The sequence below is a fragment of the Dermacentor variabilis genome, chromosome 5 (genome assembly GCF_050947875.1).
Source record: "Dermacentor variabilis isolate Ectoservices chromosome 5, ASM5094787v1, whole genome shotgun sequence".
Classification (NCBI taxonomy): domain Eukaryota; kingdom Metazoa; phylum Arthropoda; class Arachnida; order Ixodida; family Ixodidae; genus Dermacentor; species Dermacentor variabilis.
In genome coordinates this window covers 53,068,855-53,094,307 of record NC_134572.1, presented here as the reverse complement: position 1 = coordinate 53,094,307, position 25,453 = coordinate 53,068,855, and the positions used below count along the sequence as shown (strand labels likewise).

General features: G+C 44.0%; 1 protein-coding gene across 2 annotated transcripts in view; it reads left to right on the top strand.

Moving 5' to 3' along the window:
* The window catches only part of LOC142582606 (ATP-binding cassette sub-family G member 1-like), a 76,722-nt gene that overhangs the window by 8,680 nt on the left and 42,589 nt on the right, over positions 1-25,453 (top strand). Inside the window, exon 1 of one of the 2 annotated variants that reach the window (XM_075692490.1) lies at positions 19,222-19,342. The exons of the other annotated variant lie outside the window; for it this stretch is intronic. The gene's annotated coding sequence lies outside the window, so the exon portion shown is untranslated. Of the gene's footprint in view, positions 1-19,221; positions 19,343-25,453 lie in introns of those variants that run through there. 2 annotated transcript variants of the gene reach the window in all.

The following is a 25,453-nucleotide window of genomic DNA, read 5'->3' as shown; positions in this document are numbered from 1 at the left end:
GATTTCCCGGGTTTCACACACCGGATCCCTCCCATGTGACAAAACGTTTCTTTTTTTTTTTTTTTTTTGATGCGGACTTTATGAAATATGTGATTTTTTTTTAGTTAGGCCATGCCTATTGTTCGGACACATGCTGCAAATCATGTTAACCGTCTATAGGCCCACCCACACAGTAAGATAATAGGACTCTACTAGTACGACTACTACGTAGATTACTGCGCTATACCAACCATAGTGGGTCAACCGTGTAGCTTCGATTACCGGCATTAATGGTGCTAGTAATGAGCCGCAGGTGTGACAGAGACCGATTGACCGCGACTGCTCGTTTGAGCACGAAAAGTAACATGAAAAATGAAGAAGAAAACGCTAAAACGAACTTACTGTAACATCAATCAATTTAGCGCCAAAACACGCGCGCTTAAGTGCGCGTTGTCCTTATTCTTGACATTATATGAATGTTCTCTCGCTTAAGTGTCTAGAGTACTATATATATATCCAGCAAAAGAAAGACAGAACCGCTGATTATAATCAGTGTGCTGCATGGACCAAAATTAGAAGCCACACCTGATTACTCCGGTCACACCTCCTCCAGTCCTTCAAGGAAGCTCGAAATATTTTACATTGTACAATAGCTGGTGTTTCTACGAAGACTAAATAACATTTAAACACAGCCGTTGTGAAATAACAGGACGCTACCTTCGGAGACATGCCGTCGATCATGGGGTGATAGTTGACACTGCTTAATTAGGCGCTATAATTAACAAAAATTGATTTATTATATTTTACACTAACAGTTTCAGCGGGTTCACTGTAAATTGGAAATTGATGAGAGCTCTCCGTACAAGCCACGTCAACTTTTGGACCCGGAAAAATGCAATTACCCGCGGAACTGTGGCACGACGAATTTCGGCTATCGGAGCGCGCGAAATTGAAAATGGCAGGTTGAAGCGAGCGCAAAGCCGCGCCCCTCGAGGACACGTTCTGCTTACGTCACCCAGCAGCGGGCAGCCAGCTGGCTACGGCTCCGGGCTCCTCGCTGTCGCAGCTTGTCGTACCATAACTACTTTAGATAGCAAAAAAAAAAACAGTTACTCAGTCATTGGTACTTTTCCCGATACGTTTTGGCGAGTGACCCCCATCACTTCAGTCATTTAGGAGTCGTCAACCCTACCTAGTTCGGAATTCCTTTGCTTGAAAATCATCGCCACGCTCAATATTCGTGCCGCTGCGGTTTCCCTGCTCAATCACGACGCATATTTTTTTTTTACTTTTTTTTCTTTACTGGCTTAGTTTAGTGCATCGGTTTGTTAATTCTTGCTGTTGGCAACAAGGATCTTGCTTTGGATATGTGGACAAATGCAGGTTAGTTGTTCCCTATATAGGGCCCTCAGAAAAATATGTGGGCGCATTTCGAGCGACGCAGGTAACATAGGTAATGATGTTTTACTTACGCCAGTCAGGACTTATAGACATTCTTTATCTTTTAATTTCTGGACTTGATTTGTTCGTTCTTTTGCTTTGTTCTTGTTTGTCTATTATTTATGTTTTAATAATTCTCCTTGTCTTCTTCGTGATATTCCGTCAACCCTGTTCATTATAGCAGGGCTGTCTATTTCAATTTCATTAAATTTTCTCTATCCCTCTCTCTACTAGTTCCTCACTCTTCGAAAAAAGTTTGCACCCTTCGGGGCTTACCTTAATTGCCCCGCAACAATAATCGGCACCTGCTTTGCTTGCGTTTCCTTTCTCGAAAAGTCTGCGCTCAATGCTTTCCTATCGAGAGTGATGTGTCACGATAATAACGCGCATGCCGTTCATGACCTGGAAGTAACCGGTATTCGCAATGATAAAGAAAGGAAATGCAGGCAAGACCGATGACGATTACTGCATGTTGTGGGACAAGATAAGCCCTGAAGGGTGCAAACTTTTAACAGTGTTGTTAAACTTTTCTGCAACGCTTACACTACTCAGTGCCCCCTTTACCCCTTCCACCTCCTACGTGATGTGTAAACCCTGTTGGTACAATACATGAACCAAGTAAAATCGGAGTTACAGTTGCACGTATACGCGTCTCTCTGCATGCCGCAGCGGCCGTGTACCAACAGCTGCTCGTTGGCTCAGAGTATATTCGCTCGTAAAACCTGGCCGCATTCACCGCTCGCGACAACCTGGTAGGCATACGCTGCCTCGATTGCCTAGATCTCATTACCGTGATATAGAACAGTATGCGTTAGAACTACTTCAGCGGCATACATGTGCTCTAATTATAGGCCACGCGGATGCCGTCGAATTGGGCTACTCGACGCGGTAACGTTTCGCTGTGCTGCCTGTACAGGGTGATCATTTTTAAGTTTCGTGAAATTTATAAGGATCGCGTGGGGCAGACACCATAATTATTTTCCTTGAGCTGAATTATTGGAGGAGGTGGGCTTTACTAAAATGAGAAATCGAAACACATATTCAACTAATTAACAAGAAATCCTAATTAACTTCCTAATTCCATTACGGCACATATTGCAATTTACGCATTGTAGCCGGTGAGCTTGCAAGACGTGCCCACTTGAAATGAATTTCCAGAATGACACCAGTTTCGGGATATTATTTCCCAATGTGTGGAGCGAAATACGTGGGCGTTCCAGTTACTTTTGTGCTTCAATGCCTAAGAGAGCGTTTCATTAATAAAGTAAGTGGAACAACAGTGCATATTTTGGGCAAATTTAATGGCGCACATCTCCAAATTTGTGCCATTCTAGAAATTCATCCCAAGTGAATACGCTTTGCGCTATCACCGGCTACAATCAGTAAATTGAAACATGTGCAGTAAAGTGATTAATACAAAAGATAATGAATTTTTAGCGAATTTTTTGTCAATTCATTGAATACGTGTTTCGATTTCTCGTGCACATAATGTCCGCCTCTCTGAATAATCCAGCTCAAGGGCCAGAATTATGTTTGCTGCAACAGGCCATATTTAAGAATACCATAAAGCCTAAAAATATTCACCCTGTAGATCACCAACACGGAAGGAGGACAACGTATGGAATTTGCAGTGCACACGAGTGTGTGCGGTGTACAAGTGGTGAGCTTCCGGCACAGCACGCGAAAGAACACCCAACAATTTAACCGTGCCGTTACACAGCCCCACATGTGACAGCTGCATGATCTCTTGATTCAGCGCTAGTTTTAATGGGAAAAAGACAGGCCCGGGGAACTGACGCAAATATCTCCGACGTATACCTTCCTTTGGCGAATTTAACGTATTTATAGGCCTATTTACGCTTAAGTTTACGAAGGCTGGCTCGGAAGCTGGAGCGGGTTATGAATGTGATATTCTCCCGTTATAGATTTTTCCCTCTTCGGGCACGTATGAGCTGCCAGATAAGCTAGATGGTTTGAAAATGAGAACATATGTACGTGAATAAAGGCTCGGCAGCTAATGCAGCTTGTTTCAGACATTTCTATTGCGTACTGATTCAAATAAACCGCCCTCTTATTTGGCCACAATGTCTCGAGGGTGCAATGCAAGCAGAAAATGCTTGGCGTTCTTTGGCCATCCCTTAGCTTTACGCCATTAAACGCCACAGATCATCATGATCAAGCCGCAAGATAAGCCTGGAATGTTTATCTAATTTCTAAGCAGAGTGTCCACCTGAAACTTTCTTCTTTCCGGTTTTGATTCCGGTTCAGCAAAAAAGGTTCACTTCCGGTTTCACTTTGTAGCAAGGAATAGCGGTTCAAACCGGTTTGAACTAGATCATATCCGTTTACGTAACCGGGGAATAATTACAGAAAAACAGAAAAGAAATATATTGTACAAGAAGAGTGTCTGAGGTGTTAGGAAAGATTTCAAAAAGATAAACGTGCTGTTCCATCAAGCTACAAGTACTAGCTACAAAAGTAGGGTAGACTTTTGCAACCTTGAAGAATCGCAAGTCTGATTTTTAGCGTATCTGTCTTTTTGGAACAGTTGCGTTGAAAATTTAGGTTGCCTGCATTTAAACCACACATGTCGAAACGTTTCCCAAGTATATATTTAATTTCGTATGCACGTGCATATTTGTCACTCTCACTTTTATTAAATTTGATCTCAGTGCCTCTTATTCTTCTTTCAAGACTGCTGGCTAAATTTTGCACCATTCGTAACGATACAATTACAATGCTCCAGAGCACTAATTTACTACAAAATACTTAGTTAACGCGAACACTCTGAACTTCCCGCTGACACTGCCAACAACTTACACCCCCCCCCCCCCCCACGACCCCTTACTTTCACAAAGTATAAACAATGTGTCTCGTTTAATTCCCCGGGACAGCGAAGACACTTGCTACGAGCCTCAGAAGCAACACGTCATTTCCACCGCACCTATTTCAGTCTACCGTCCAGCAAGGAGCACTTCGTCAATTCAGCGAGATCTATTAGGCCGCCCACTAGCCGAGAATAGTCACAGAGTTCAATTGCTCATCATCATCATCATCATCAGCCTAGTTACGCCCACTGCAGGGCAAAGGCCTCTCCCATACTTCTCCAACTACCCCGGTCATGTACTAATTGTGGCCATGTTGTCCCTGCAAACGTCTTAATGTCATCCGCCCACCTAACTTTCTGCCGCCCCCTGCTACGCATCCCTTCCCTTGGAATCCAGTCCGTAACCCTTAGTGACCATCGGTTATCTTCCCTCCTCATTACATGTCCGGCCCATGCCCATTTCTTTTTCTTGATTTCAACTAAGATGTGGTTTACCCGCGTTTGTTGCCTCACCCAATCTGCTCTTTTCTTATCCCTTAACGTCACACCCATCATTCTTCTTTCCATAGCTCGTTGCGTCGTCCTCAATTTCAGCAGAACCCTTTTCGTAAGCCTCCAGGTTTCTGCCCCATATGTGAGTACTGGTAACACACAGCTGTTATACACTTTCCTTTTGAGGGATAGTGGCAACCTGCTGTTCATGATTTGAGAATGCCTGCCAAACGCACCCCAGCCCATTCTTATTCTTCTGGTTATTTCAGTCTCATGATCCGGATCCGTGGTCACTACCTGCCCTAAGTAGATGTATTCCCTTACCCCTTCCAGTGCTTCGCTACCTATCGTAAACTGCTGTTCTCTTCCGAGCCTGTTAAACAATACTTTAGTTTTCTGCAGATTAATTTTCAGACCCACCCTTCTGCTTTGCCTCTCCAGGTCAGTGAGCATGCATTGCAATTGGTCTCCTGAGTTACTAAGCAAGGCAACATCATCAGCGAATCGCAAGTTGCTAAGGTATTCTCCATCAACTTTTATCCCTAATTCTTCCCACTCCAGGCCTCTGAATACCTCCTGTAAACATGCTGTGAATAGCATTGGAGATATCGTATCTCCCTGTCTGACGCCTTTCTTTATAGGGATTTTGTTGCTTTCTTTGTGGAGGACTACGGTGGCTGTGGAGCCGCTATAGATATCTTCCAGTATCTTTACATATGGCTCATCTACACCCTGATTCCGTAATGCCTCCGTGACTGCTGAGGTTTCGACTGAATCAAACGCTTTCTCGTAATCAATGAAAGCTATATATAAGGGTTGGTTATATTCTGCACATTTCTCTATCACTTGATTGATAGTGTGAATATGGTCTATTGTTGAGTAGCCTTTACGGAATCCTGCCTGGTCCTTTGGTTGACAGAAGTCTAAGGTGTTCCTGATTCTATTTGCGATTACCTTAGTAAATACTTTGTAGGCAACGGACAGTAAGCTGATCGGTCTATAATTTTTCAAGTCTTTGGCGTCCCCTTTCTTATGGATTAGGATTATGTTAGCGTTCTTCCAAGATTCCGGTACGCTCGAGGTTATGAGGCATTGCGTATACAGGGTGGCCAGTTTCTCTAGAACAATCTGACCACCATCCTTCAACAAATCTGCTGTTACCTGATCCTCCCCAGCTGCCTTCCCCCTTTGCATAGCTCCTAAGGCTTTCTTTACTTCTTCTGGCGTTACCTGTGGGATTTCGAATTCCTCTAGGCTATTCTCTCTTCCACTATCGTCGTGGGTGCCACTGGTACTGTATAAATCTCTATAGAACTCCTCAGCCACTTGAACTATCTCATCCATATTAGTAACGATATTGCCGGCTTTGTCTCTTAACGCACACATCTGATTCTTGCCTATTCCTAGTTTCTTCTTCACTGTTTTAGGCTTCCTCCGTTCCTGAGAGCCTGTTCAATTCTATCCATATTATAGTTCCTGATGTCCGCTGTCTTACGCTTGTTGATTAACTTAGAAAGTTCTGCCAGTTCTATTCTAGCTGTAGGGTTAGAGGCTTTCATACATTGGCGTTTCTTGATCAGATCTTTCGTCTCCTGCGATAGCTTACTGATTTCCTGTCTAACGGAGTTACCACCGACTTCTATTGCGCACTCCTTAATGGTGCCCATGAGATAGTCGTTCATTGCTTCAACACTAAGGTCCTCTTCCTGAGTTAAAGCCGAATACCTGTTCTGTAGCTTGATCCGGAATTCCTCTAGTTTCCCTCTTACCGCTAACTCATTGATTGGCTTCTTGTGTACCAGTTTCTTCCGTTCCCTCCTCAAGTCTAGGCTAATTCGAGTTCTTACCATCCTATGGTCACTGCAGCGTACCTTGCCGAGCACGTCTACATCTTGTATGATGCCAGGGTTCGCGCAGAGTATGAAGTCGATTTCATTTCTAGTCTCACCATTCGGGCTCCTCCACGTCCACTTTCGACTAACCCACTTGCGGAAAAAGGTGTTCATTATCCGCATATTATTCTGTTCTGCAAACTCTACTAATAATTCTCCTCTGCTATTCCTAGAGCCTATGCCATATTCCCCCACTGACTTGTCTCCAGCCTGCTTCTTGCCTACCCTGGCATTGAAGTCGCCCATCAGTATAGTGTATTTTGTTTTGACTTTACCCATCGCCGATTCCACGTCTTCATAAAAGCTTTCGACTTCCTGGTCATCATGACTGCATGTAGGGGCATAGACTTGTACCACCTTCAATTTGTACCTCTTATTAAGTTTCACAACAAGACCTGCCACCCTCTCGTTAATGCTATAGAATTCCTGTATGTTACCAGCTATTTCCTTATTAATCAGGAATCCGACTCCTAGTTCTCGTCTCTCCGCTAAGCCCCGGTAACACAGTACATGCCCGCTTTTTAGCACTGTATATGCTTCTTTTGTCCTCCTAACCTCACTGAGCCCTATTATATCCCATTTACTACCCTCTAATTCCTCCAATAACACTGCTAGACTCGCCTCACTAGATAGCGTTCTAACGTTAAACGTTGCCAGGTTCAGATTCCAATACGGATGTATTATTGCCTGACTCCCGGCGCGACGCGTCAAAAACCGCCACAACGTTGCTGCCACTTCTAAAGTGACATCAAACCCGCGTGCATTTAGAAATCAGGCAGCGTGGTTTAGTCACAAGTGCAGGCAGTTTATGGATCAAACTCTTCAGAGAAGGCGGCTGATATTCGCCGAAAACCGTTAATTTCTTTTTTCCGGTTTTGTTTCGCATTGCAAAAAAAGAACAAAGCTTTGCCCCGATTTTTGATACCCTGTTTCTAAGAACTCTTCCTCAACGAAAAAGCGAAAAAAAAGAAGAAAGATTAAGTGAACTGGTTGAATTAAAAGGTAACATATCTGTCATATTTGTTGGCAATAGGTAATTATCTGCTGCAAAAGCGGAAAAAGAAACCTGGGGCGGAGTGCGCACGATGCGTATTAGCCTATAGAGCGGTAACAGCGAGCTGAGCGGCTTTCAATAATACCATAACGATAAAGTGACTTTTCCTCCATAGAATGTTCAGATGCTATGGGTTCGCTTGATTATAGTGGTTGGTCTCTGTTAAATTAAAAATATAAACTTTGTACTTAACCACCAAGTTCTGGAACGGCCAAGGGTCCCCACTTGTGGTAAATTGAGGAAGGCCTGTATTGGGGCGGGAGTGCGACATGAAATGTGTTAATTAAAAAAGCAAGTGAATGATAACAAAGAAATATAGAACGATAAAAAGAAATTGGGCAGAGACAATTAAGACTACATACGTGTGGGAATGCAAAAGCATCGTAAGCATTTTAGTGAAATGTTTCTTTATGCGCGTTCCTTATCCGCGCAAGCTCTAGCCTGCGTCTAACTGTGAATCGGTTGGGCCAGATCTATTTCCTTTTCAAAGCCATTCATTTAATTTGTGTACAGTTACCTCCCAGAGAAATTTGACGTGAATTCGAGCATTTCTTGACATATTCTAACTCTTTGCGCCGTCGGTCATTTTTGGTACTATCATTCGGTCGCGCCGCCAACCACGATGCATTTTCGCGTGACGGGGCACGCAATGCTGTGGCTTTACTAAGTGTAAACATGGCCTCGGGGCCGAGGCGTTCAATTAATTAGTCAAGCTCGTTGCTCCTTATAAAACCAAGGATGCTTGTGTAGACAGGCTTGGCGGTACGACGTGCACCATTCTTTATGGGCCGTCGAAGTTTCATCATTCGTGATATACGAAAATCTACCACTTCCCCCTCCCATTTAACGGTTTCAAGTTGGTCACCTAGGCGAGATAAACACGACGTAATCGAGGTACCAAAGCTTCCCTCAACTCCCGCAAAGTCATACTAAGGTTTGGCGTCTTACTGAAGCTCCTCAGACAGTGTTCTTGGACCCAATAAAAGTTTATTCACTCACTCACTCAAGAGCACACGGGCGCAACACGTTGAACGCGAGACAACTGCTTGTGCGCAGCAGAAACATCGCCCTGGTCGGCATCAGGCATCTCACAACGTTGGCCTGATCAGGAGCGCCGCCATCGGTGTTGCAGGCGTCGCACCTCAGTGGCGCAAGAGATTAGAGCGAAGGAAAAGCTACAGGGTTTCCAGCTTGACGCGTGCATACTAGAGAGCTTTAGCAGTCAGCTGAGTCAGCTTAGCGCGCGCGTGCGCTCGTGCGTGTGTGTGTGTGTGTGTGTGTGTGTGTGTGTGTGTGTGTGTGTGTGTGTGTGTGTGTGTGTGCGCGTGTGTGCGTGTGCGTGTGCGTGTGTGTGTGTGTGTGTGTGTGTGTGTGTGTGTGTGTGTGTGTGTGTGTGTGTGTGTGTGTGCGTGTGCGTGTGCTGTTGTAATCGCGCCGCTGGCACGAGTTGTTGGGAGCTCGGCGCTGACGCCCGTTGTTGCACCTGGGTCGCAAGCCCCAAGGGTAGCGTTGGCCTGGCGGCCTGGGGTACAACTGGAAGCATCCGAAGGTCCCGGCAAAGCATGAGTCGACTGGTAACAACAAAACAACTTGTTTATTCTAACATCGCAAAGAGTTGGCGGTCAGGTTGACCGAAGTAGAGAGACGGGAGTGCACGGTACTCAACAGAAGAAATCGGAGCCCTCTTTGGCGTCCGGGGGCAGCTGCTTTTATACTCTCGCAGTTGAGGGCAAGAAGGAACCCCTCTATAGACGAGCACGTGACTGTGCCGCTCGGGAACAATGGGATAAGGTGGCGCAGCGTCGTGTCGGCGCCATTTGGGCAGAATGGGAAGAGAAGGTGGAGCAGCCGTCGTGTCGGCGCCGCTCGGACCCCCTCGCTTCACAGTTGTTGGGAGCTCCTCTCCCCGGCTGCCGCGCTTCGACAAGCGTGGGCACCAATATGCACATACACTCACACACGCACATGAAGACACGTGGCATCGGAACATGCCTGGACGCGCTTGGCGGGGAGGCGTAGCGGCGGCGCCGAACGGGCCAAAATGTCTGCCGCTTTGAACGAAGCCCCGGCGTCCGTTGCATCCGCGCCGGCTAAACCGCGCGTCGTAGGCGAAACGTAACAGTGCGTGTGCGTGTGTGTATATATATGATACATATATATGACTGATATATATGCAAGCAGGAACGATGCGCGATTTGCTAATGTCGCGTCCGCCCGCAAAGCATGCTTTAAAACGTAGAATCGGGTGGAACGATTCCGAAAGATCCCTAGAAATGCATCCGGCGATTCGTCTTATGGGTGTACATAAACATAGAAGCTCAAGAATATGAAAGAAACCATTCTTGAGTTGTTCTCTGAACGCTGACAGCACCATAGCCCCTGTGTAAAGTTTGTTCAGTAGAAGCCATAAGACCTGCTCTTGCTCATCTACAAATATCCTTAAGTCACAGCGTTTTCCAAACGCACTCAACGAAGTTACGTACCTCTATGCTTTCAGAAAAGGGCATTTTAAGCAACCAAAATGCTTCCATCTTGCTGACAGGACACACATTAGTAAGCGCGGCATCTTACATGCTTCGCAATATTGAAAAAGACTTCAAAGTTCTTATCCTCCGCGATTACAGGCCTGAAAGCGTTTTTCACTTTCTTACTTCGCAGCTTCCACAGAGCATCGTATTATTTTTTTGCAGAATAAAAAAAAATTCTTTCTCCGTACTCACAAACGCCTACAAAGATCTCTTAAGTAAGAGGAGGAAAAGATACAGTAACTGTCGGTTTGACAGACTGTAAGACGTGAGTTAGGCCATTCCGCTTACGCCTCATGTCAGCCTGGATTGAGAATAATAGCCTTTAGCCAATCAAAAAACGGCGTTGGCTGTTGACTGTTCTTTGCACTTGTGTTGCCTGCGTAGGCTCTGGGCTGTGTAGCGGTACACTTACATTTCATGTCAAATCAACGGTGAACGGTCCACCGAAAAACACCCCATTCGTTAGCTTTGTTCTTCCGCTGGACGATATATCCGTTCGGTAGTAGTTTGAACCGACGAACTTTCGGTGTCAGGCCGTGCTGTCTGCATTGGGGCCTTACAGGCTGCTTTATAACGTTGTTCAGCTTGCCATGAAGGCATTCATCACGTCAGCTTCGACGTTTGTCCTCTAATAGACCAAAGTGGCATAAATTAAGTTGACAGGTGTTGTCTACTCAAGTTTTTCACCCAGATGGATGTACGCTTACTTTCTATATCGAAACGAGTGGCTGTGGGTTTATTTATGCAGTAGTAAATGTTATCGCGCCATTCAGTGCCTTCGTACAATCTGTGCGCTAACCTCATCAATCATATGATTTTATCCGCGTCTTTCCTTTTCATGTGCAACCAAAGATGTCCCGCTTGGCATGTTGGACAGAATTACCACTCGTACGTACGCACATGGGTTCCCTTGATATAACGGGGACATAGATACTGCGGCGTTGGGGAATAATTTTCCAACGCAGAGACGAAGTAATATAATAGCAGACTGGGGCTAATAGCGCACAACAAGACAGAATATCGTCTAACAGCAACAAGTCTTGATAATTTCAGATGTTTAGGTGTGTTGTCATTCTTTCATTTCGCAAGAAAACGAGCCTCGCAAGCGCTTAATAAAACAAAAATGTAAAACCCATCAGCATAGGCAGGCTTACTGCGTGCGAAGATACAACACCAGCTTGGGGTGCAGAAAATATTTCAAATCACTGGCCAGCTTTGGTGGTCAGCTTTGGTGATCAGGACGACGGAGAGATACCGCTCTTCTGACAATTAACTATGACCCCACTCAGTATCGTCAAAAACACTAAAAGTACACTAGTATATCGAAAGCATGGACAGGCAGAACTCGCCGGGTATTAAACACCAGCTGAAACTGCCCCAATCTTCCCAGCACACAGACAGCAAGCATTAAAGTTGTCTTTCGCAGCAATGCATGTCTAAGTCTACCATGCGTTAAAACTGCACTAGACCCATTCGGATGGCCTATCGGAGCGTCGGCAACGAAAAAGCATCTGTCATCCTATAGTAATCGTCGCGGCCTCCCAGCCAGTCGGCTACAGCAGTTCACTCTATCGCTTACCAGTGGCAGCTCGACCGGTACGCACACCGGTGTCATTATGTTCTAAGACTGCTACCCACCTGTTGTATAACTTCCTTCTTACGTCAGCAGCTGCAATAGCCCTTTAAGTTTTGAAAATCGACTTACGTTTGCTTTCTGCTAAAGTACGGAAGTTCGCATATATACTACCACTGCACACACGTCTGTTATTGACTACAGCGCTCCTTTTTGCAGCGGCATGCATCTTAAGCTTGCTGATCTCACGAACGTTTTTAGCTTTGCGAATACGCTTTCTTTCACAATTTTTTTTTCTTACGCTAAAATCTGTTCGTAAGTTGGATTTGTTAATTCCGCCCCTGCTCTGTTTGCCGACGCAAAAGCAGACCTTCCACTTACCTACTTCATGGGCCGCACAACTAATCGTAACACGTAGACGTTAGTGTATATATTTTCTCATGTCCCTAATTAAGGATACCACAGCTATCACGCATCTTAACATTTAGGCTGAATACCCAGATGTTAGAAGCAAGGTGACAGCAGCCCGACGCCGCGAAGGCTCTTCAGGGTATTTAATAAAATTAGGTACGCTCATAAAGTAGAAATTATTGACGGCGCGTGGAGGCACGACATGAAAAATGAGTCTCTTCGTCGTTATCCATGCCTAGGTTTTTACGTATCGTCGCTGTATTTAGTCAATTACTTCACCTTCCACCCTCCTCAACTTCTACGTGTGAAAACTTTCCCGAGCGCGCCACACGCGTGTAACAATGCTCTTTTCGAGTCAAATAAACTATTAACGCGAAACCGTTAAGGGCCCCATGTCGCAGAAAATCCTGCATCCAGCGTCGGACGTCGTTTCGGCAAAAAGATTTTCGAACCACCCATACCCCAGCCCTCCCTGTGGCGCAAGGAAGTTACTGAACCAATTGAATCTCCCAAGCTAAAATAAGTACAAAAGTCGTAAAGTACGATTTACACACAACCTACGTACATGATAGCGTCCGGTTGCCATTTGAATGTACGATAAAACATAATTCTGCTACGCGAAAACTCATTTTCCAGCGCTTCTACCACTCGCAGACCAGCCACGGCGTCCGCCGTTTGCGCGCGCTGGCGCGCGAATATCTTGGAGGCCACGGAGTGGCGCGCCCTTTTCCTTGCAACACTTCCAGATGGCGCTCGCCTCCGCCGCATCGCGGCCCACGCAAGAGGCCGCGCTTCTACCAGAAAGCCCGCCTTCGTGCATAGCGTTCGCCGCGAGCGTTTCCCGATAAACATTACGGTTACATACGCTGCAGTTGCCGGGAAGCGCGAGAAGCAGTCAGGCTTCTTTGAGTGTTATCGCGCTCCACTCTTAAGGGCGAAGCTTAAGCGACCTCCAAATTTTTTTTTCACGGTGGTATACACCACTCTGCAAGAAAGAATACATCGCATTTGAGAGTAAGTAGAAATGCAACCTTGAAAACTCTGTATTTTTACTGCACACAAATGACCCACGCACGCTGAACTACCACGAAACTCTTAACCTGACACTAACGTCATGGACACTATAGTTTTGGTGGGGGTGAAGGGGGGGTGGGTTTGCTAATGTACATTTTGCCTTCATTTTCTTCGCAACAATTCGTCTTTCTCCGGAAGATAAATGCAGACATGGTTTGTAAGCGAACTCTACTATTCCCAATTATTTTGGGTTTCTTTACAGTGTCCTTTTCCCCTATTATATAAGACCTGAAGACGGCTCAAGGACATAATTGTTTTTCAAGTCTGTTATTATCACCGACTTACGTTCTACAAACATAAAAATACTTTTTTTACTGTCACTGTTGGATGCCAGAAGCGTGGGCAAAACACAACCATGTCCCGATATCTTTGATGTGGTAGCATTTGTTTTTCTTTGCATAAACACAGATGACTATGCACTATTGCGTTCCGTTGATGGCCAGATTGCCAAGTGATGGTGCATCCCGTATTTTTTATGTCATTTCGCGAATGCGAAATTCACTTCATGGTTGCTTTTCGTCGTCCGTGGGTGTTATCCTGGGAATTGTCAAATATCGCCATATTGACAAAAATTGTAATGACAGTATTTTGATACAGAGAGGCCATAGCAGCGCTAAGAGCAGGCAAGATGGCAAATTCGAGGATATGGCGGAATTTTACAATGTCCAAAATAGTACCCCGTGACGACACAACGTCTTATATCAAATTAGCGTCAATTTCCCCGACAGCTGCCGGCAAAAAAACGAGCAAACGCTTTTCATGCAGTTCCGCGAACTCTGACATAATATCCGGGATGAGTGCAATACCGCAATCGCTCCCTTGTTCACATTGAGAGGTACTGAATGCAATTTGGTTTAATAGCTCTGTACTATTTGTTCTAACATTGTCACAAGGATTAAAGCTCTCCCTTATGTAATGCATCCGGGCCTTTAAGGTGAAAATAAATAAATAAAATAAGGAAATGAAATATACAAAGGGTTTCAGGAGGCTGAACCATTCGAACTTGGGATGCGTCGTTAACGAAGGAGTAAAGGTGACGTCTGTTTGCTCAGCCTGGAACTTCCAGAATCGGTCTTCTTTGCAACGTGAGTAAATGTGTTGGTATGTAAGCAAAAAAAAAAAAAAGCGAAGTTCAACGCAGTACGTCTCGAGTGAGGTCACTGTACCGCCTCTATCGCGTTGACCCGCGGAGCTGTCCTTGGAGCCTAGCCAGAGTCTTGATAAGCAAAGCGAAAAGGGGTCGAGTGGATGTTTTGAGCAAGCGTGGAGAGACGACCGCTACGGCAAACATAGACGTGAGAACGTATAGCACAGTATACAGTGTAAACACATTACGCAACACATATAATACAGTTGCGCCCCAGCGTTTACTACGCAGACACAGCGAGCGGCATGAGAAATATACGTATCTCTGATCGGTATAGCCGTTTCTGCAAAATTAAGGAGAAATAATTAACTCGGCACACTTTTAACGTCTATAAATCAACGCGACAACAACAACAAGAAGTTTATGCGCAAGACATAGAGAGCATTTTGATTTACGTAAGGTTCTTTTTTTTTTTTTTTGTAGTGGCTTCCACAGATGTAGAAAACGCGTTCGAAGCGCCAAAGAGAATTGTCGTGGAGAGATTCCCTGGCCCGAATACAGTAAACATACCTGAATGTCCTATAGGAAATGTCTACTACTATCCCAGGGCTCTCGAATTCTTCATAAGACGGAAAGTACTGGCAAAAAAAGGATGTCCGGCAAGGAGAGCGGATGCTCGGCAAACATGTTGTTTGCAGATAACATTGCCCTCCTCAGCAACAGCAACTCCCAACTCAGCAACTCCCAACAAACAATTCCGAACTTGAACCGCAAAACCTGTTTTGGAATCAATATGCGAAGTAAACTAAGCTAACTTGCAATGAGGAGCGCAGAAGAGGTTCGGAAAAAGGAGGCAAGACAGCGTCTTTCCTGTCTTGTCTCCTTTATTCCGAACCACTTCTGCGCTCCCCATTGCAAGATATGTCGAACCCACTAGCCCAACAGCTTACTACTTTAAAACTAAGCTAATGTTCACTAGTTTGGCCAGAGAGTAAGATTTCGTGCTTCGTAAGTTAAACGCATGCAGGAACACACTTATATAGACTATGTAGCCACATGGGACACAGATCGTGAGAAGGACACCTCTATAGGTGAGTTATGGTGAATACTAAAATTTAAAGGTTGGCTCGAAGGCATATTATATGTGGGTAAAAAAAAGAAGGCGTAAGCGCGTGCAGTAGACACTCTCAAGCCATTAAAAATAGCAGATGACGGTACTTCTGAAAGAAAAAAAAACAGTATTTAATCAGTCCATTCCACCAGTACTCATATTTTGGCCTGAAATTTGGAGGACAACATTTAAACTTGTGTAAATAAGCACAACACGCAACAAGCGCTGGAACGGAAAATATGTAGCGCTAAATACAGCAAGAGGAAAGTATGAGTTAGAAAGAGAACCGCGGATGTTGCTGATTTCCTAACTTAGGTAAAATAAACGATAAGTGATGTTTGCCAAGTCATGTAAGGGGTAGAGCAGGTAGCCGTCAATCTATTTGATTAATTGAGATTGACTTATATGCATAGTTTGAGTTACAAATTGGGGCGTAGGGATGTGAAATGCAGCATAATACTGCAGATAATTAGCTGGTGTTACGAAATTATAAAGTATGCAGGCACAGGATAGTTTCAGCTGACAGAAGACAAGTATGATTGAAAATCACTGAGCTGAAGAGGCCTTCGACCTGCAGACATAAGTTGGCTGATGATGAAAAAAGAAAAAAGAAAGACATGCCCAGCAGCGCGTGTATCCAGTAGTGCGCCTGTACTTGCACTATACGTTTATTTATTTCATTTTATTTTACTCAAGCAGAATTATTGCACGTCGTGTATTGCCAGAGAGCTTAATTCCATCTCATCAGTCTGGTTACATAAAGAGACAGAGTCACCTTATTCGATAAATAATAATATGCAACTATCTCATTACATTCTGCTAGTTTAATTTCTAATGAATTGGTTTACGGTGCAGATTGTTATTCCGAAATATAAGCTAGCCAGTGCTCAAGGAACTTCCATTGACTACAAGAACCGCGAGACTAAATCAGCTACAGCATACCCACCTCTAAATTCTGTGTCGAAATACATGGGCATTCCGCTTATTGTTTCCCAGAAAAGCGTACCGTTGCTCTGTGGCGACAAATCTACCTGGCACGTCGTTGCATTTTCGTGACACTCTTTTTGGACAAAATTTCAAAACTAGTGCCAGTTGCATTATTTCTACTTTATAGATGTGCCTCGAAAACTGATCCTGGCTTTATTTGCGAAATTTATATATAAAACGTACTCCCGATTAAGTAACATTTAATTTAAATACTGTGGCAGTGTTAATTAGTTAATATAACGCAACTTATGTCATGCCAGCATTGTCCAACTCTTCAAGCAACCAAGCTGAAGAAGTAGAATAGCCCTATCTGCCGATTTGACTTCCACATCGCGTCACCCGGCGGCCTCAAAAAATGCGTTGATGTTAATGATAGCATAATAATAATGCGGTGGTTTGTCACATCCGGTCTTTTTCAGCCACGAAAAGTCGTTTGGCAACGAAACACTTCCCATAACGCTTGCGTTGTGCCCTCCCTGGATCATCACGATAATAAAAATAATGAATCATGGGAGGCTTAGGCCCGGCCATCATAAAGTGCTGGTTCTATAATAATGGTTTATCCCCCCCCTCCCCCAAGGTGATGAAAGTACACTTGTTTCCATTGCCATTTAGCGATCCTGGAAGCACGAGGTCGCGGGCTCGAATACCGGCCAAGGCGCGCGGCCACATTTCGATGAGGGCGAAATGCGAAAACACCCGTGCACTTGTAGATTTAGGTGCACGAATAATTTCGCTGGTGGTCGAAATTATTCTGTAGTCCCCCACTACGGTATGCCTCATCATCAAATCGTGGTTTTGGCAGGTGGGACACCATAATTTACTTTAATTAATTTACCGATTCCGGAAAGCGTGTCTTTTCTTTTTCGCATAGGCTTTTTCATTCATTTTTTTAGCACAGGAATGCACGATAACACCCACTGCCATAGCGTTTCAACTGTTCTTTGTTTTTTTTCCTTAAGTTAAACAAAAAAAATTAACACTACTTCCTTGTTTTATTTTTCTTAATCTAGAACGTCAGATGAAGGTTCGCGACGCGTTTAAGAAGATAATTTATACCTCTGAACTAACTCTGATATACCTATCATCAAACACGTGTGGAATGCAGAAATGCTCTCAGTACACCGACAACCGCTGAACCAATTTTGATTGGTGAGCAAGATTTTTACTTAAAGCGTCAAGGTGTTACGGCAATTATCGAATATCGGTGCGCTTTCAAAATAAAATAAAGAAGTGAGAAGCACAAATTTTACAGAACAGTAACCCTGCACCAGAAACAGATTTCACTGTTCTTTATACTGCAACCATTGGAGCATCTGAAGCGGACAATTTTGATGACCGAGTCAACAGCTTACGTGAACTTGTTGCGATATTTACGGCAGTTTTGCAAAAGCTCTACTCGCAAATTAGCGATATACTTTAGAGCAGTGAGTAATACGTCAATTTTAACCGCCTTAGATGTCTCACTAGGTGCAGTTGGTAGAATTGCAGTATCCTTCTTTCTTTAACTGAGTTAGATTTGTGAACTTCATGCTGCCATTTCATTGTAATTTGCAGTTTTGAACAACTTTTATTAAACTACAGACTCCCAAGATGAAAAATATGCTTCCTTTAATCAAATCTCACCAGATTAGCTATATCTCCGTTTTCATGTATTATAGGTAGGCGCTCCTCAGATAAAGCTTCCTTTTAATTTATAGCTTTACTTTCCTTCTTTTTTTTTCTTTCTTTAATTTCATCGCTCTTTCTTTTTACGGACAGCTATAGTGGAGGCGTGACACAGTCTTCAAGGAAACTTATAAGTCACTGATTGTTCTATCTGCAGTGAAAGGCTGCAGTGTTTAGTATATATATATATATATATATATATATTGGGCCCCGATTTCATAAGTCACAGTATCCTCGTGAAACGGACTTGCTTGCTTACATTTAGTGTCATACCGACGTTATGCCGCATGGATACCCAAATTAAGCGAAAAAACAAACAAACAGGCTAACTCAGTTCACGCCAGTCATAAGCCATAAGGCTCAACTGTTTTGGGGTCGAGAAAATGTGACATAAAGCCATATTCACGCCGCATGCATCCTTTTCGAATCATCTAAAAAGCATCATGATACAGAGTGCGAGATAGCGATTTGGTCAAACTCGCTTCAACAAGTTTCGCTGTGACATCGTGAACCCTGCAGCAATAAAGCCCTCAGTTGTGTGCTAACCTCTCGGGCGCAAACATATCTGTCTCCTCATCGCTCTGTCGACAAGAGAGTAGCCGGGAAAATTCGAAACGCCCGCTCGCAATGCTCACGTCTACGTTCGCTCTCTACCGGCGCCTGCAACAAACGCTACATTTGCATACGCCTTGGAAGCTCGGGTTTTGACACGGGCTTTTGAGATGGCGCTACCGGTCCGAAGGAAACGCTCACGCCCAAAGCGCGGGCGCGTCGCGCACCGCTGGGCTGGCTGGGCGTCGGAGCCGCAGCACGCATGCGCTGCATCTCTCAAATGCTGTTTCTTGCCTCTCCCAGCTCCTCGTCCGTTTTCATCGTCAATCTCTCCCACGTTCTCCACACACCTCTCCTTTCCTCCTTGCCGGCATCTGTGTTTTACTCTTTCTTTCTTGACGTGCGTGGATTTGCTTGGCGGCTGACTGTGACTTTATATGCCTGTCGTCAGCGCCTCGACAGCGTACAGCAGCCCTCCCTACCTGTGGACTTCACACGCTGTCCCGTCGTTTATTTGCGTCACGGTGAGCCTCATCCGAAAGCTGTTGTGCTTCTGTGCTCGCTTCTCGTGAGAACTACCCGCATCCGCACGACCCTTTCCGCTAGCACCCGCACACACGCAACCAGCACTGTCGTGCTCCGCGCGCCCTGGCTCTAGCTCATCTAGGTAACGAATTTTGCGTGCGGCTGGTGTTGCTTAGGACTGTGCATGTCTGCTGTTGCGATCGCCTCGGGCGTTCTTTTGCTGGTCTGTGCACCACATTCCTTCAAAAGCTGCAGTGTCGGAAAGTTGTCGCGTGGCGCGCGCGCGCCGCCCGACCTTTGGACAGAGAAAGAGCTTTGCGGTGAAGCATCTGCGCTGTGGTTTTCATTCATTGTTGGATGCCTTATGCGGCGACTGCTTAGGCTGCCTATATATAAGCTCGAATCGCGTGCGCGGTAGGTCTGTCACGTTCTTTCCCTAGGTATAACAGTCCACTCCTTGTGGCATCGCATGCCTAACTTGTTTTTCTACTGCGGGATGGGCACATCCTCTTTTGTTGTTGTTGCTGGTGCGCAGGGACTGTTGTGATCAAAACATATTGCACGCAGAGCGTGCGCGTGTCATGTGCACTGCCTAAATGCATTGGCTTTTAGCAGTTCTGAAGCAATAAGGACATTTTATCGTAATGATTATCGTCCGTGCACATTAAATGGTGACTGCTGCCAATTATTGCAGCGGAATGTTCGCTGTTGCTATGTGTGGCACAGTACGGGGCCGCTCACTTGCTTTTATTTTTCTTGGCACGCTTTGTACTAGACAGAAGCGTCGCTCTATAATGATATGCCCTTCTCGGTGAGTAAAGCCCTTTCTAACAAGGGCGTCTTAGCGGGTGATTATCTTTCGTCAACTACGGACGGCGCGGTTCATAAAGCTCGCCGTTTCGCTTGCTAGCCCAATGGCGGTAATTGAAATGCTTCTGCGCGCTCTCCAGTCAGGACTGTTCACGTGCTGTTGTGTTCGTTGCGCTGTGACAGTGCCTCTCCAGTCGCTGTCAAGCTTAATTATTAAACGTCCCAGACAGCACAATGACATCCGCAGGACATCCTCGGGACATACAAGTACGTTTGGACGTCCTCAGCAAGGACGTCCCAACATGAGCCTCAAAACATTTCGGTCAAGTCCTGTTGTCCGGCCTCAGCACATTCTCGGAACGCGTCCTCAGATGAGTGTTCTAGAATCTTTTCAGTACGTGTTGAGGACATTTTAAAGACCTAGGCATTTGCTGCGTCCAGTAAAAATCCGTGGATTTTAATACCTAAAGTAAGCTGTTTTCCTATCCACTAGGCGAAAAATTTATGCTTAAAAGTACAGCATGCAATTTATGCTTGACAGAGCATACTTTTGAGCCCTGTTACAGAGGGCCACACGAAATGAAAAGGTAGACCCATAGTGACACACATAAACGATCTTATTAATTTTACTTAATAACGGCACATGTCACACTGACAAAAAAGGTTCAAAGAAGCGTGACAAAGCCAGGGGAATTCTCGGCTTGAAATGGATTTATCCAAAAACTGAAATAATACTCATAATATACTCAATAAAAGTCACTGAAAGAAATAATAAACAGCACATTGTCAAAAACAACTTACATCCAGATACAGAGAAATGACAAACGAAAGAGTTTATATGCCACATACATGGAAGCAAGCACTGAAGCACAAAATTATTGCATGAAGTGCCAAAGCAATTGACTACTGGTTATCAAATGTTGCTCTTTATGGCAAAATCAATCCAGTCAATTTTTTTTTTCCATAACGAATACTTTTCACCTTCTTAGCTGTGACATCATTTAGAAAAATATGAAGTATAACTGCCTCTAGCTTAGAGGCCGACACAGTGCAATATTTGCCGCCAGCCAGTGCTAAAACGTCGGATTGCTTGGACGTTCGCAATATGCTCTTGTTCGTAAAAATAGCGCGGAGAGGATGAGAGTGACGTTACAGCAGCGTTAAACCATGAATGAGCAATGGTCAGAAACGCTGAAATCATCATGTTGAAACTGTCTGCTTTTGCAACCCGGCATAAAATGTCAAAAACCTGTGGAGAGCAGCTTTGGTGATATTATTCTGCAGGCGAAGCGACACCGCAAGTTCCAGCAGCCGTTCCATCCGACACAAAAAGCTCCATGGCAAAGTCACGAGAAGCCCTCTGATTCACTATGTAATTGATGAAGGCTCTGTCTACGCTGTTTGCTAATTAAAAACATGTGCTTATGCATCTATTTCTTTCCTGTACAAATCTGCATTCCACTCTCTGCCACCCTGAAAGATATGAGAGGGACTTACGTGCTGTCTGCTGCCATGTCTTTCTTCAATGCTGTATTTGGCTTGGACAGGCTTGTGACTTTCCAAATGGAAAGTGCCAATGTGCCAGCCACAACGATGCCAGCAAAAAAAGAAAATACCTTGCTGAAATACCGGGATACCTTGCTGGTTCTCTTTCATTACCAACCACAAATGCTATCGCCCGCGAGTACTCAAAACGATACAATTACAAAAAATGGTTTAATCAAAAACAGTGGTGAGGTACCAAGAGCAGTTGACCAAAGTTTAACTCAACGAAAAAAAATCAAAATCAAGCTCCATGGCGTAGTAGCGACGTCACATGAAGTATAGCACCTAATTTTTCATTCATCAGCAGGAACAACCGTAAAGATTTCACTTTCAGGGTTTCTTCTAACATAAAACTAAATGTCCTCAAAATATCCTGTAGTGGACATTCCTTGGACAAACGGACATTCTTAATAAGTCCTGCAACAGATGTTTTCAGGATGAACCCGTGAATATCGTCCTGAAGACGTACCGAGAACATCATAAAAACTGTGAGGACACTTGTACCATTTGAGGACGTCGAGTGTTGTCTGGGTATGCTGGGATTTGTGCAAAAAACTTGGGAGACGCTTAAGCTTCGCCTTGAAGAGTAGAACGCTGTAGCATTTAAGGGTCCCTGACTGCTTCTCATGTGAATCGTTTCTCACCATGATCTGCTTCTCATATGCTCTTGATGCAAAAAACGACCTACTTCTCATCACATATCAGTTTCTTTATTTCACACAATCACTTGCTTCTCACCTCAGTGACATTGTTTACTTCACATCACCATTTGCTTCTCATTGCATCGCTGTTTATGTTGTATGCTTTGATCGGACTTTTTCAATCGTACAATTTTTTGCTCTGATACATCATTGTCTTTGAAATGCTACACTACCACTGAATGACCAGTCACTATCGATCACCAGTCATCAATCACTATAATCACCAATTGAAAATCAATCACTATTTATACTGTTACACTCATGCATAGTAAATCATGTGACATGCTTCTCTATATTCACAATCGCATCAGTTCAAATTCATTGAGGCATCCAACACTCATATGACACCTGTACTCAACTTACTAATCACCATACACAGAAGAATAAGAATGGGCTGGGGTGCGTTTGGCAGGCATTCTCAGATCATGAACAGCAGGTTGCCATTATCCCTCAAGAGAAAGGTATATAATAGCTGTGTCTTACCAGTACTCACCTACGGGGCAGAAACCTGGAGGCTTACGAAAAGGGTTCTACTCAAATTGAGGATGACGCAACGAGCTATGGAAAGAAGAATGATAGGTGTAACGTTAAGGGATAAGAAAAGAGCAGATTGGGTAAGGGAACAAACGCAAGTTAATGACATCTTAGTTGAAATCAAGAAAAAGAAATGGGCATGGGCGGGACATGTGATGAGGAGGGAAGATAACCGATGGTCATTAAGGGTTACGGACTGGATTCCAAGGGAAGGGAAGCGTAGCAGGGGGCGGCAAAAAGTTAGGTGGGCGGATGAGATTAAGAAGTTTGCAGGGACTGCATGGCCACAATTAGTACATGACCGGTGTTGTTGGAGAAGTATGGGAGAGGCCTTTGCCCTGCAGTGGGCATAACCAGGCTGATGATGATGATGATGATGATGATGATGATGATGATGATGATGATGATGATGATGATGATGATGATGATGATGATGATACACACCCATTAATGATACCATATACTCAAACCACAACTTTCTCATCAAAAGTCTCATGTGCATGCATACTGGATGCATCCAGTTGTTTAAGTTCAGTGAACCACCACATGCCTTTACTTCAGTCTAATTACCTCATTCCTAATTAGCATACTCACAATTACCATGCACCTATCAATACATTTCTCTAAGGCACTTTACGAAATCTAGAACACAATGTGCTTATCGATACATCACACATGCACACACATACCACCCCAACACTTGCATTCACTTCAGTCTAATTTGCCCATTGTTAATTATCTTACTCATACTTACCGTGCACACAACAGTACATTTCTATAAGACACCTGACTAAGTTAAAGACCACAAAGCATTGGTTCAGCCAATGAGCCTCCGTGGCTGCTTTGAGTTCTGAAGGTCCTGGGTTCGACTTCCACCTAAAGCCCAATTTTCTTTTCAGCTCAGTTACCTTCCTTTGATTACAGGAACCTCCCTGTGAAACTTGGCATCGATACATTCTTTGACCTGTTAAAGAATTTTATTAATTCTTCACATCCATTGGGAGTTTTCATTCACATCCAGCACACGGCCAATGCATGGCCAACACACGAACAACACCACTGCTGCCGAACTTTCTGCGTAACGTAAAGCTATCACTTTATAATTATGTTCGGACAATAACCTACGAAATACTTTTCGTGATGATGTGTGTAGCTGTCAGCTTTGGTGATATTCACATGTCAAAATATCTGACCGTGTTTTATTATGTTCGTTTTGTTTCAGATACTGACGGTGTTTAATTTTTTTATGAATTACATAGTGCAGTAATACTCTAGTACAAAGCAGCTAGGACATACAGGATAACTTATTGTTGAGAGTTTTCTTTTTTCCCTTATATATATATGTGTGTGTGTGTGTGTGTGTGTGTGTGTGTGTGTGTGTGTGTGTGTGTGTGTGTGTGTGTGTGTGTGTGTGTGTGTGTGTGTGTGTGTGTGTGTGTGTGTGTGTGTGTGTGTGTGGAGGAGAGAAACCGAGGAGTTCGATTTTGTTAATCATAACCATATAAACCTAACAGACAATCTATGGTCATAAATATATATATATATGTGACCTTCATTTCCGGGTGACCACCAATTATTCCAGATTTCCGCACCCTTAACAAGTTCATCCTTTTGCAAGGATAATAATAATAAAAGCAGCTGTTGCGACTCTTATGAATGGCGCCGAACTTGAGTTGGCAAGTGTTCAAGAGATATCACATTGTTAATATTATGCATCTATAAACCTGGCAGACGCTTCCTTTTAGATTAACGCTACCGCAAAAACCTGCAGGCCTTCAGTGAATGTAAGCTTCTTGTTTTTAACAGCTGCCTTTACATAAATATGGCAATGGCACATCGCATCTCATTTCCCTGTAGTCGAACACATGTAAAGAGCATTAATGCACTAGTAAGAGAACACAGTGCTAATGTTGATCTGAATTTAGAACGGTAGCTGTGACTTTGAGAGGGCATTTACCCAATTATTTTATGTTCAAAGAAAGGTGACTGATTCGGCTTGGTGGTATTCCATTAATTTTGTTGCAAGAACTTATGGAAGGAACCAGTAAGGCAGGACGAAAATGGAAAAAGACGAAAGGCCCTACAGGTCTAGGATGCACACAGGAGTGCCCAAATGCATAAGATAACGCACAGCAACAAGGCTTTAAGATAAGGGAAAGCGTCACACCTCTTGTGAAGCATGCCCACGTGCACTTTTATTTGTGCTTTTCTTCCTTTGTTAAAGAAGTTTAAAGAACAAAGTAAAGAAGGAAATGCCCAAGACATCTCTATTCGTTGTATTTCTTCATCTGTTTCTTTTTTCTTTATGTTTATAATGTCTGCGTGCCAATGACGATTTGTATAGATGAGTTGGTCACATGATTTGCAAGCAGGTCTAATTTTCACAACATGTTCCTCTAAGTGATTTCACTTACTTAAATAGAGCATTTGCTACAAAAAGAGACAAATGCTTGTTAATTGTTTCTGAAAAATTACCACACCAATCTTGAACTTTGTGCTGTGAGACAACAAAAACTGAATTCTCCAGGTTTTTCTCTTTAAATATAACACCCGATTTTTACCCTCTGAATTTCAAAAAATTATAATGCGTGTGTGGTGTGCTTTAGGGCAGAAACACGGTGGGAAGGACAAAACTGATTCTTTACACTTGACTTAACTACAAT